Here is a 12,171-nt window from a genome sequence, read left to right as displayed (position 1 = left end):
AAAATAAACAAATGTGGCCTTATTATACAGAAGGTAACTGTAAGTAGTAGGAAAAACATTAGCTCTGAGTACTGTTAACATTGACTTCATAGATGACAAATGTGTTTCAGCCTTATGAAGACTCTGACAAACTGAAGTCTTAGACAAACCATATGGTGTAGCAAGGCTAATGGCATTTAAGGCCTCTTCTTATCTTTAGTTATCAACCCTCTCCAGTTGAAGGCAGCGCCTAGCTGAATGGAAAATCAGTGACAATATCTAGTTCCTCAGTCTTCTATCTTATCCCATTTACCTTTCCTTGGGCTTCCTTCTAACTAATATATTAATAGGTGTATGTGTGACAGTGGATTCAGAGATGTATGGAAACATGCATCACTCCTGGTGGATCCGACCACCAAGGTTAGAACTTTCTGACAGAACTCAGCTGAGGGAAGGATTCTACATGTAGTGTTTGCAAAATAAAAGCATAATATTAAGTACATAATTCTGTCATGTGCTGTCATTTATTTCATAAACAGACACAGTTTTACATTAGACACCTGGATAAACCAGGAGTTCCGCTGCCAAGACTGCAGCTCTTGGGGGGGCATATCCAAGAGCCGCAGTTCACGCTTACCTGCTCACGGTGATGTTGTGCAGAGTCACAATACTCCGAACTGGCTGATTGTACATGCTTATAGAAGCAGGAGATGGTCGCAGTGTGAGGGGACTGTGGGTGCCATCTGGACACATGCTTCACATGCCAGAGGTACAGGTTACCTGAGACACATGAGTGAAGTCAGGAAAGACAATATATTCTATGGAGCCACAGGACTCTCATGAGCATTGCAGCTGGTGGTAGACATTTTGAACTCTTTGATTATAATTCCTCATAGTCCAGAGAGTCATAGAAACATAGATACATAGTTGCTAGGGCTGAAACCTTATTGACATAATTTGAAGATCTGCAAACTATTGTTAACTTTTGAAGCCCATAAAAGACTGAACTAGATAGAGGGATGTATTTTAAGGCAAAACCTTTATTTAAGGATTTAGACTTTGCCATTGAACACTATTTTTAGGAATCATTCTTCCAAGATTATGAATTTTTACATTGCACTTTGTTGTTTCTAGGAGTGAAGTGAAAAATATCCCCACCTTGAACATACACTGATTATCTTTCTGCCAGACAAGTGTATTATTAAGCTATTGTCTCAGGTAGGGATGAGATTGCTGGTAGTTAAGTGAACTCTGTAATACTGATATACATTTAGTTCATTGCAGTTTATAAAACTTACATACTTGAAAACTATTTGAACCAAAGAACAAATTCATATAATTCTTAAAGTAGTTGGCTATAGTCATAAATGCATAAAAAACCTTTAATACTGTTGCATATATTACATAGATTCTAATTGCATTTCAGTTCTAGGAAGAAACAAAGTTTCACCAGACCATAGAATGTTGGAAATACAGACTGTTAAAAGGTATATCAAATGCAAATAAATAAAGTGTTAGTCAGAATGATAAAAATCACGAAAGACTTTCACATATCTGTAAATATCAACACTCCTGTAGTGCAGACCATGCCCAGCTGTGTTTTGATTCCCTCTATTATCCCATCACTCTTCCCCAGGTCTACGCTTAACCAACATATTGTCATTGTATGATCTACAGTGGGTTTGGAGAAGTGTTGGAATACACAACGCTCCAGTTGGATTGCTAGGTTAGTGCATTTTGACAGTAACATTGAATGTAAATGTACATTTGCATTATTGTACTTGGTTTCATTGTTATCAAACTGGAATAAAATTGGCTTGTTACAAGAAGAAGAGTGGTATAATTCCACAGTCTGTATACAGGCACTCCAAACCAAGTTTGCTCACTGCAACTGATTTGCAGCTCTCATAGCAAAGAGGTTACAGATATAGCTTTCAAACATTATCCCTAATTTTGGTGCTCCTTCCATGGTCTATATGTGCATATCAGTTTTCTCTCAATTGATGGGAAGACTCCTTTTACACTATTTCAAAAAGCCCCTCCAAATGAGTTAAATATTATAAAACTCAAGTTAAATTAGCACTTAGCTTTGGACTTTGCAATCTTGCTTATAAGATTTTGATGACTTATTCCCAGTAAATTGAGGATGACCATGCAGATATAAAAGATTACTTAACTGAGTTAAACACAGCATTTAATTCTACAAAAAATCAAGACCTGCTCCACATATTATAAAAATAATATTTTATAGGTTTTTATGATATGGTCATGTTAGTTGGAATCCTCTTTAAGGCAAGAAAACCTTTGGGAGAAGGTGGGTGGGGCAGAGGAAGGAGCGGAGGTAAAACTAGGGTAGGAATAATGAAATTCAAGATGAGCATAATAATAAACAAGAATCTGGATGTCAGTAATACAGGGTGAAAAATATGAGTTCAAAAGATGGATGTGCCCACAACATTGAAACATGTGGAGATACTACTCTTCACTGACAGCTGGCAACATGAGTTGGACAAACTAGTGTTTGTGAAGGAGAATGGAAGGGAAATCCGTATTTAGGGCTTTTTGGAGGGTTACATGTTTGAATAAGTCATTGAATTCAGTCAGTGATGAGGAGACTAGTGTGAAACAAGCCAAACAGATTAAAAAGTGATCAAAGTGGGTTTAGAGGGTGATGATTGGCCACTTCAGTAGGTTAGGCTTAGGGCAGGGACCAACAAGTCCACAATTAAGACAACAATTGTTGATGGAAGAAATAAATTGAATAGTTGCATTTATGGATTTTAAAGGGTTCTTGTGACACATTCATGTTTATGAAGTGGTTCTTTTAACAGTAGATGAGGGATAATAGATGGTTGGAAAATGTTCCTTTCTGTCCTGGATGAAGCCGATTCTGGTGAGGAAGAAGCGGGGGAGTCAGAAGTGAATCTTTTGTGATGGTGGGACCTCTGATTTCAATTGCCATATTTCTGTTGGCCAGCCTGTGTTTAGAAAGTCAGGCTGTAATATTGTCTGTGCGTTACGCATGTGATGATTTTTTTAGCATTAATTGTGGAAAGGTTTAATTTGCTTTGTTGATAATGCAGGTTATCTTCTCTACTGATATTGGTGTTCCTCAGCATTACTCCAGACATATGACTGGTCTTCTGAATTCTACAATGTTGGCGGTGAAGGGTTCATTGAGGAAGTAGAAGTTTGGTTAAAGTAAGGAGCCTACAGGAAAGTACTGAAATGCTTCTAACATGATTCTCATGTTATTTTTCCAAACCTGTAAATTGAAATCTTTCTGATTTTTGGAGGGGAAGAAATGGGTAATCTGGAAGGAGATGAGGCATAATCGGGCCAAAATATTTCTGAAAAATAGATGCAGTATATCAAGGTTATGTGTTAGTATCAAGTCTAACATATTACCCATAGAATGGGTAGGGGTATAGAGGTGAGTGGTGAAGTTGGCACTGTTGAATGTTTCAGTGGTGATAGCATTAAAAGTAAGCCTGGGCAGGGTTCGCCTAGGAGCGCTACGCGGAACTCTGCGAAGTGGCAAAAAAACTCTGCCGCGCTACGAGGAGTTCCACAAGACGGAGGAGTTGCTTGTTCCGCCCGTTCTCGTGACGTTTCTGCCGTACATCAATGCAGATTGCGTGTCTGGGTGAAAATATTGCGTAAACTGCACCACGCGCTTGCACATGGGCATGGCCATCTTGTTTCTTACTCTGTTTATGGTGCTGGGGCCTACTTTTCCACCCTTATTCAATCTTTGCAATGCTTGCTTTCTAAAACTTTTGTTCCAGTCTTTTTTTATATAATATCTTACCCTTTGTCTTTCTAAGTGTGTATTTGTGTTTTTTTTCAACTTTTTTGTGAGTTTTGTACTTTTTTTATTTTTTAGCTTTCCTACTTCCTTATTACCCTACTTACTTCTTTTTCCCTGTTTCTTTTTTTTCTCTCTTTTCCCCAAGCCCCAGAGCAGAAAAGGGCGCACCAAGGCATGCAAGTAGCAGCTGCCTTCCTTGCGAAAGGCGATGCCAGGCAGGAGTGCAGCCCTGTGCCCTAATTTCCGAGGTGGAGGTGGCAGCGCTGGTATTTTATATCCAGTGCCACCTCCCCTCCACCTTCGTAATAGGCTAGTGCCGTCGTTGTGACCGAAGCACCGACCTAAGGTCGGGCGGTTCAAGAACCACAACGGCGTCCGCACAACATTGTTGTAATCATTAATAAGGCCCTCAGTGATTAGTGAATTCAATTGGCCCGTCAAAGGGGGTTGAGACGGAGAGATTGTGAATGAGATTTGAGAAGAAGCAAACATAATTTGTTGCAATTTATTATCAGTAATTCCAAAATTTGGTTTACTAAATTTGGAATAGGACTACGGAAGAAGGTTTTGGAAATTTTTAATAGGATAGGACGGTCCGCGATATACTACTACTAGTTGATCTGATCTAGAAAAGTTCAATGTTATTGCGATTGCCTTTGCCTGTCAAAAAATATTTTGGGGAGAAATGTATTTACCACTAATCTTTTTTTGTCTTTATGTTTTACATAAGCATCCAGGGACAAGAAGAGGGCTGAGGCGGGGGAGGGTCCGGGAGCTGGAGGTACCTCCCAGAGTTCCTCAGCAAATAGCTCTGCTGGCCCCAGTAAATCCTCCTGGTGTTAACATTACTATATTTATTCCCCTAATTTTTCTGCTACTTTTTGAATAATGTGGCGCTTACCCGTTTTATATTATTTTTCCAAATCCTCTTTGATCTATCCATTTCTAAATTCTTGTTATGACTGCATTATCCTATTTACTTATTTTCTATATTTCAAGTTTCTCTACTTTACGTCAAGCTGTATCTAGTTACTAGTCTGTCTTCCTGACTTCAGCTTTTTCTGTCAGCTTTCCCTCTCCCCTTTTGTGGACGGCCCAGCGGTGGTACGCTAAGACTCAGAGAACCGATTGGTCACTTACTAATACTACTACTACTACTCATCTGCTGTGCAGATTCCATGCCCATTGCCTCAAGTAAGGTATTCAACGTATGTATGTTGAGATGTGAAGGCTCAGTCTCTAAAACAAGAGAGTGGCCATGGTCATGTTGGACACCCCAGAGTTGTGTCTTGTTATTAGCTAGGTCTAGTATTATTAGCAGCAGTTGGTGAACTGATGACTGTGCCCCATGTCTGGGAGGAAGAATGAGGAGGACAGTCCATTGCATTTGCTAACCAAGGGCATGTACGATTTTTTTCTCAAAACAGTAGACTCATCAATCAATTGCTCCAGCCACTCCTTAACAGCTTGTCTCTTGTCTTGACTTGAGGCTTTTTAAAAAATTGCCACCAACAAAATGCCCAACCTGATATTTTCGATAAAAGATACTGTCTGTAATGTATCCAAATTGTAGTGAATGATGTGTGTGGTGTTTTTTTTATTTTGCTATAAAACAAATAATAGGGGGAGGTGTATCTGTCATCTAAGAAATGTGTAATCTTTTTTTTCCAGCTGCACTGCGGAGCAGTGCCGGGGCCAGTAATGACAATGCCAGCCATTCTGCAGATGCAGCATTGGAAGGGGTGAGCCAGCGGCAGTGGCAAACGATGGTAAGTCCTATTGCTTGCTTATTGACAATTATAAACTCACTGTAAAAGTGTAGTGTTGTTGACTTGTGAACAACAGGTGAATACAGCAGGAGTTGAGCTGAGTAACCAATGGCCGCTCCTATCTTCAACTCAGCAGAGGACAATTCAGGAACAAGACCTTTAACGATGGAAGGGGAAAGGATGGATGAACTGTAATATATGTGACTGAAAGAGAAGGATGCATGGGTGAAAGAACCGGATGCATAAATACTATAGGTGGCTGATAGCTAGGATGCATTAGTGGGTGAATGGGGGATGAAAGGTATACAGGTAGGAAGCTTGCCTGGGTGGGTGAAAGTGTATGTGTGAAAGGATGCCTGCATTGGTGGGTGTTTGGAATCCTGTGGTGTTTTTTTTTATTGAAATAAACTTAAGGACGCATGGGTGGGTAAATGACAAATGTATGTTGCTGAAAGGTTTGTACTTGAGATGAGACTAGAGTGATACAGAGAGCCAAGTTTGGATGGGTAGCTATATGGATTGATGGGTAGTTTCAATGGTGAAGAGTGGGTTGAGAGAATGTAAAACTTAAATGGTGGTGAGTAGCAAAGCCAAGGGTGAAAATAAAAAATAAAATACTAGAAGTGCAATGCAATGATGAATGGAAAAATCCTTGGGAAGGAGAATAAGGTACTATGGTGCTCCTCTGTAGTTATGTTCTTCTCACCTTTGCTTGCCAGGAATGGTTTTTTCTAGGTTTTTGTGATTAAAAGGGTTGAGGAGGTGGTACTTCAGACTCCTCCCTGGACTCACAGTAGTTTTCAAGCACAACATTATGTATCCTTCCTACCAACCCATCATCAATCCCCTTCCTCCATACCCATGACATTATTTTCTATGTGTTTGGCTAAGAGCAATGTTTACAATTTGTCTTTTTTCTTTCTTGATATGTGGCTACTACTGCTGCTCAAAAAACACCTAGTAGGCCACAATAACCACCCCACCACACCGTCGCCGTGGTCCAATGGGCAGCCACCCCCATCCCACCATCACTGCTGCTCCCCCTCATATCTGGCAATTTGAGTGCCGCATCATGCTAAGGCTGGCGAATATTGAAGCCAGGCATGAACGGATGGAGAGGCACCTGAAGAAGCTCCCAACCAGCCGTTAATGCCCTCTCAGACCCTTTTTTAATTTGTTTTTGGGTGGGTGGGTGGTAGTTGGGGGCTTGTTGGGTTTTTCTTTATTTATAGACATTTTACTCTTGGACACTACTTGGCATCGGTTGGGGTTAGGGAGAGGGGTGGGCCAGTTGTGGGTTTGGTTTAGATTTGTTCAGGGAATAAACATTATATACTTTTACAATTTTATGATTATGAATGGTTTAAAACATTTTTGTGGGGTTATTGTTTTACTTCACACTGCTGCCTTTGCCTCAGCCAGTGTTTAAAATCTGCTGATAGTGTAAACAAAATAGTGATGCTGTACCCTCCCTTGTCCTACTACTCTCTCCTCCTAGTCTCTGTAGTCCACTCTGCTACTATGTATTATTATTAACCCCTAAGGAATCGGAGAGCTGGGGGTGAATGTTCCATTGCATAGAATGATTGCAGTTCAACAATGAATCAACCACAGTTCAGTTCTCTTACCTGATTAGATGAAGCAAGGGCTCCATGGTTTCCTAAGGTGCCATCATGGTGGTGGTAGTAGTAGCAGCATGCATTGCTAGTGTTGTTTTGATATTGAAGGCAAACTCATCAGAACTGAAGCGAGGTCCCACTCCCTCCTAGGCGAACTAGAACTGTAGGATAAAGAACTCGGAGAGTGGGGACTATTCATCGAAAGGGAAGTTAACAACTTGATATAAAACAAACTAGGTTAATTCCATTATTATAGGCGAGCTTGATGACAGTCACCAGAGACTAGACTACTAGAAAAGACTCAGACACATGAAGAGAGTATGATAAGCAATGAAAAACTGAATGAATCAGAAAAATATTGAGCTACTGCAAACTGTACGATGTGGACAAGCTTAACATTAGACGCAATTTAATACAGTGCCTGAATGATGATGCTGGCAATGAGATGTTCCTCTGAAAAAAAATATCATACACTGTGCGGGGGTGCATAATATAATATACTACCAGTGTGGGCTATATGAGCTTAAGAATAAGATCCTCCTCACCCTGCACTGAGTTGGTGTTCCTTTCACCACATCCACCCCACCAAGTGTGTGATCAATTAATGGTGTAAATTGTTAAGTCACTCCTCAACAAATACATTTGAAAACTTCCATCTTCTTCTGGTGGCATTTCTCGAAGTAGTCACGCTCACGCTCACACCCACGCCCTGAGTTATTCCATCATTCATCTCTGATCCTCCTGACTCTGACGGCAAATATGGTGTCCAACTCTGCACAAACAGTGTCCGACTCCTGAGTGATTCCAGACTTATCCTGACTCAAATTGCAATAAATCCACCTGTAGTAGTACAATTTTGTTATTGAGCAACAAGAAGGGAAAGATTGACTTGAGTCACTTTTTTGTGTGTCGAATAGTAGACATTCACAACAAACAAGAATTACTCAGCGTGCAATTCATGCCATCATTTACCTGTTCTTCCGGGCATTCCCTCTAGGTTAGTAAAGAATAGATGGAATGGGCCCAGAGTTGGAGTTTGAATTCTCCATCCAATGTCTGGCTTAAGGGAAATGACTTTTGGGTGAATCAGGAGTGGACTTACTTCTTCACTGACTGCACACATTTGCAACTCTGATCTGACAATAAAAAAATTAGGAAGACGGTGGGGATGGATTTGTGAACCAGAAAGACAGTGAAACACACAAATAATAAAGGAAATAATGTTTCTTTGCTATATCTTTTTTTGGGGGGGCGTCAAAAGAAAGAAAGATAGTAACTCAAAAATTAAACAGCTTATTTGTCCGGGCAGTAGAGCTCATCCTCAAACTCTTGTGGTATGCCCAGAAGTAGGTCACCTAACACACTACTTCCATGACCTGAGTCGCCATCATCATCTTCCTGCTGTGCTACTTCAGATATGGTATAATCCAGTGGTATAAAGTGCTGGTTCATTTTGATCATGGTTAACCTCTCCTTCCTTTGGGGCGAGAGACTGGTCCTTCTCACTGTCAGAATGGCACTAGCAACACTGAAAACATGCTCAGCAGAGACACTTGCTACTGGGCATGCCAGATAGCTTATTGCCAGCCTGCTGAGCCCTGCTCATTGGCGCCTTTTCCCATACCAATACAGCAATGGGTTTTGATCAAAGTAGACCTCTGTTGGGTCATCCAGATAGGCCTGGACCACCCGCTCAATGGTCATGGGTGCTCCGCTTGCTCGGACTCTTTTGCTTTTGCCTCAGCACTGGACTTAAGCCCAGCCTGTAGAAACAATTCCTGTGCCGATTTTGGGGCTGATGCTCCTGTTCTTGTTGTTGTTGATGTTGTTCTTGGTGGTTTTGGCTGCTGTGAGCCAACCGCACTGCCTTCAGGCTCTGAAGTTGAACTTGAAGGCTGCCCTGCAGTACTTGTTGTGCCATGGAGGAGCGGGCCTCTAATTCCCGGACGTTCTTTTTCTAGCTGACTGCCTTTGCACAGCTGACCAAGTTTTGTAGTTGGAAACATCCCCGTCTAAAAAAAGAATGAAAGAGTCCAGTAATGGTTTGTACCGTGGATCAAGAATTGTGGCACAAATGTAATGGTTGGATGACTCAATTTCACTTTGTACCCTTGTATTTTCAGATAAGCGAAGGATTAAGCTCTCCTCCAACTGATATGCTTCCTTCACACCTGCGTACATTGCAGACACCATCTTTAACTGTTCCTGTAGCATGTGCAACAATGGGATAGCTTGGCCCATGGTACAGTTGACTTCATGTGTGAACACCTCGAAAGGAAGCAGCATCTCAGTCAGGCATTTAACTAGGCCCTATTGGTCCATCTCAATGATCATGCCTTTCACAGTTGCATCCCCTCTTTGCATGACATTTTCATTGATGTGTCTGTACTGCTCAAACAGATGTTCAAACATGTAATAAGTTGATTTCCAATGTTTTTGCACCTGTGCTTTAACTGGTATTCTACTATTACGTTGAATGATCCTCAGCTGCTTACTGGCTTTAAAAGAATGGCTGAAATATGTGCAGATTCTTCTGCAGGTGACTAATAAGTTGCTGACTTGGTCTTCTTTTTTCAGAAAGTCTTGCAAGATTATGTTAATGCAGTGCGCCAAACACAGGACCTTGAAATAGCCACCATCGGCCATGACCTTAACTAAATTACTGCGATTGTCCGTGGCAACAAAACCAATGTTAAGCCCTCTTGGTCACAGCCATACAAAGACTTTAGTGTTACAGTATTCCACAAAGTTTGTAGCAGTATTGGATTTCTCCATGGTGAACATGGCTACTGTAGCATGCATCCGAGCGTCATTAAAATTGTCAGCAGTGTCAACACCTGCAGAACACCCACAAAAGAAAACCAGTGTGCAGTGATGCACATGTAATCAGTGGCTTGGCAATTGGTCCACATGTCTGTCGCCATGTGGATAGCGTGAACAGCACTCTGCTGCAAAGCTTGTCCCAGCAATTCCAGCACGTTGTGATGTAGTGCTGGAGCAGCAACTCTAGTGAAATAGGACCGCCTGGAAACCTTCCATTTCAGGCAGATGGCTTCTACAAATTCTAGAAAACCCACCCCTTCCACAAAAGAAAAAGGGAGGAGATCCAGCACTAACATTTTAGCCAACTTTGTGTTGTACAAACGTGCCGTCGGGTGGTTGTATTCGAATGTCACTCTGGCCTAAACATGCTGAGAATGGTAGCCAGGATTTTATTTCTTTTTTGTTGCCACTGATGCAGGTGACTTCTTGAGACCAGATATTGTTAGACTCAATGTGTGTTTTTTCATTGCAGTACTCTCTTGCCTTGAACCCCTGGGTGTCTCGGCCTGACATTTGTGCCATTGCGAAGTTGTTGATGATGATGTGGGCAGTACCACTGCACTGCTGTGGACTGGGCTGCTTTGTGTACCGGAGAAAATGTCTCCCTATTGTTCACCTTCAACCGTGCTCAGATCTTCATCCCCTCCACCAACACCTGCAGTTTTGTGGCCGCTAAGGTGCGCCTCCCACAGGATCAAGTGGTGTTTTCTCAGATGGGTTGTTTGGCCTCTGGAACCATAGTTTTTAGCAAGCTTACCTGACTAACATCTACTCCACAAATGGAGCATATAGCAATGTTCACCTCCTTTCTGCTATCCCAAACTGGGGAGGTCAACTTTCTGACGCGGCTGATGCCACTAGCAATGTCGAATGAACTGGTAGGTGGGCGTGACGTTTGACTCTCTGCAGTACCTACTTCTACTGAGGTGGTTGTGGTGGATGTGGGTCGCTGCAAAGACTTTGTAAATATGGCAGCTGGAGGTGGTGTTGGTGGTGTCTGTGTTGGTGGTATCTGTGCCACATCCCTCACAGCAATTTGGGATAGGGTAATGTGGGTATCCACTGGGGTGGCGCTAATGTCCATGATGACTGGCTCATTATCATTCTCCTCTTCTACATCTAGCTCCATAATTCTAAGGCTTTCTCGAACCTTCCTTTTCCCTAGCCTTGTCTCGTGGTGTGTCTCACTATCAGTCTGAGGTGGGATCCAAGTGGTGTCTGGATCATCAGAAGGGGGGCTTGCAGAAGAAGTTGATGGACTAACCCTCCTTTTCCTTGCTGGGGATCTGGAAGACAATGGATCTTCTTAAAGAGTGGCTTGCTCTTCTTCTTCCTCAGCAGGAAGCTTGATCTCTTGAACTACCCCTACTTCAGGAGGAAATGCTATTATTGGGGTGGTTGTGGCTGTTGCCCACTTATCTGAGATTCTTGCATTGATTTGGTACTTTTTTTCGATAACAATAAGTCAATGTCAACATCACTGCTCATCGGCGTTGTTGTGATTAGACTGGCTGCCTCTGCGACATATATTGGCTTGAGCCTAGGTTGGTGGGGTGGGTCCACTGATGCGGGGTTTCTGCTCCCAGCTTGCTCGCCAGACACCGTTGCTGCAGGCACAATTTTTGGTTGCCCAAAAAAGTCTTGTTAGTCAAAGAAAGGGGGTTTGCACTAATACTCCACCCGCATCTGAGCAAAGGAACACTGGAAATACAAAACATTTATGTGGCGGAATGGATCTGAGAATCTCTTATTTTTGAAGGAAATTTAAATTAATCCTTCATGAGGACTTTTATGTCCAAAATATTTTCTTATTTAAAGACCAGTACCAGAACATGATGCAAAGTAGTATTTATATACATATGTTTGTTAACGAGGACATTACACAAAATATATACACACAAGATTCAACATATATAAACCATCACAAATAAATCTATACAAAAAATGAGAATGAATCCTTGTACCCTATTTGATATTGCGGATATGCAAACAGTTTTCTTGAAACACAATAATTATCACTTGCAACCCGTATTAAAAAGATAACCCATATATGAAACCACAAACGAGGAGAAGTTAATACACCCTCTTTAAACATTTGGCTGTGCTTATAAATTCTTTTAACTCGATTTCTGATATTAAATGGTTTCTCTGAAATATGGAATCGACGCGT

Source organism: Triturus cristatus, chromosome 3_2, assembly GCF_964204655.1.
Source record: "Triturus cristatus chromosome 3_2, aTriCri1.1, whole genome shotgun sequence".
Lineage (NCBI taxonomy): Eukaryota > Metazoa > Chordata > Amphibia > Caudata > Salamandridae > Triturus > Triturus cristatus.
Note: the sequence above shows the minus strand (reverse complement) of the source record.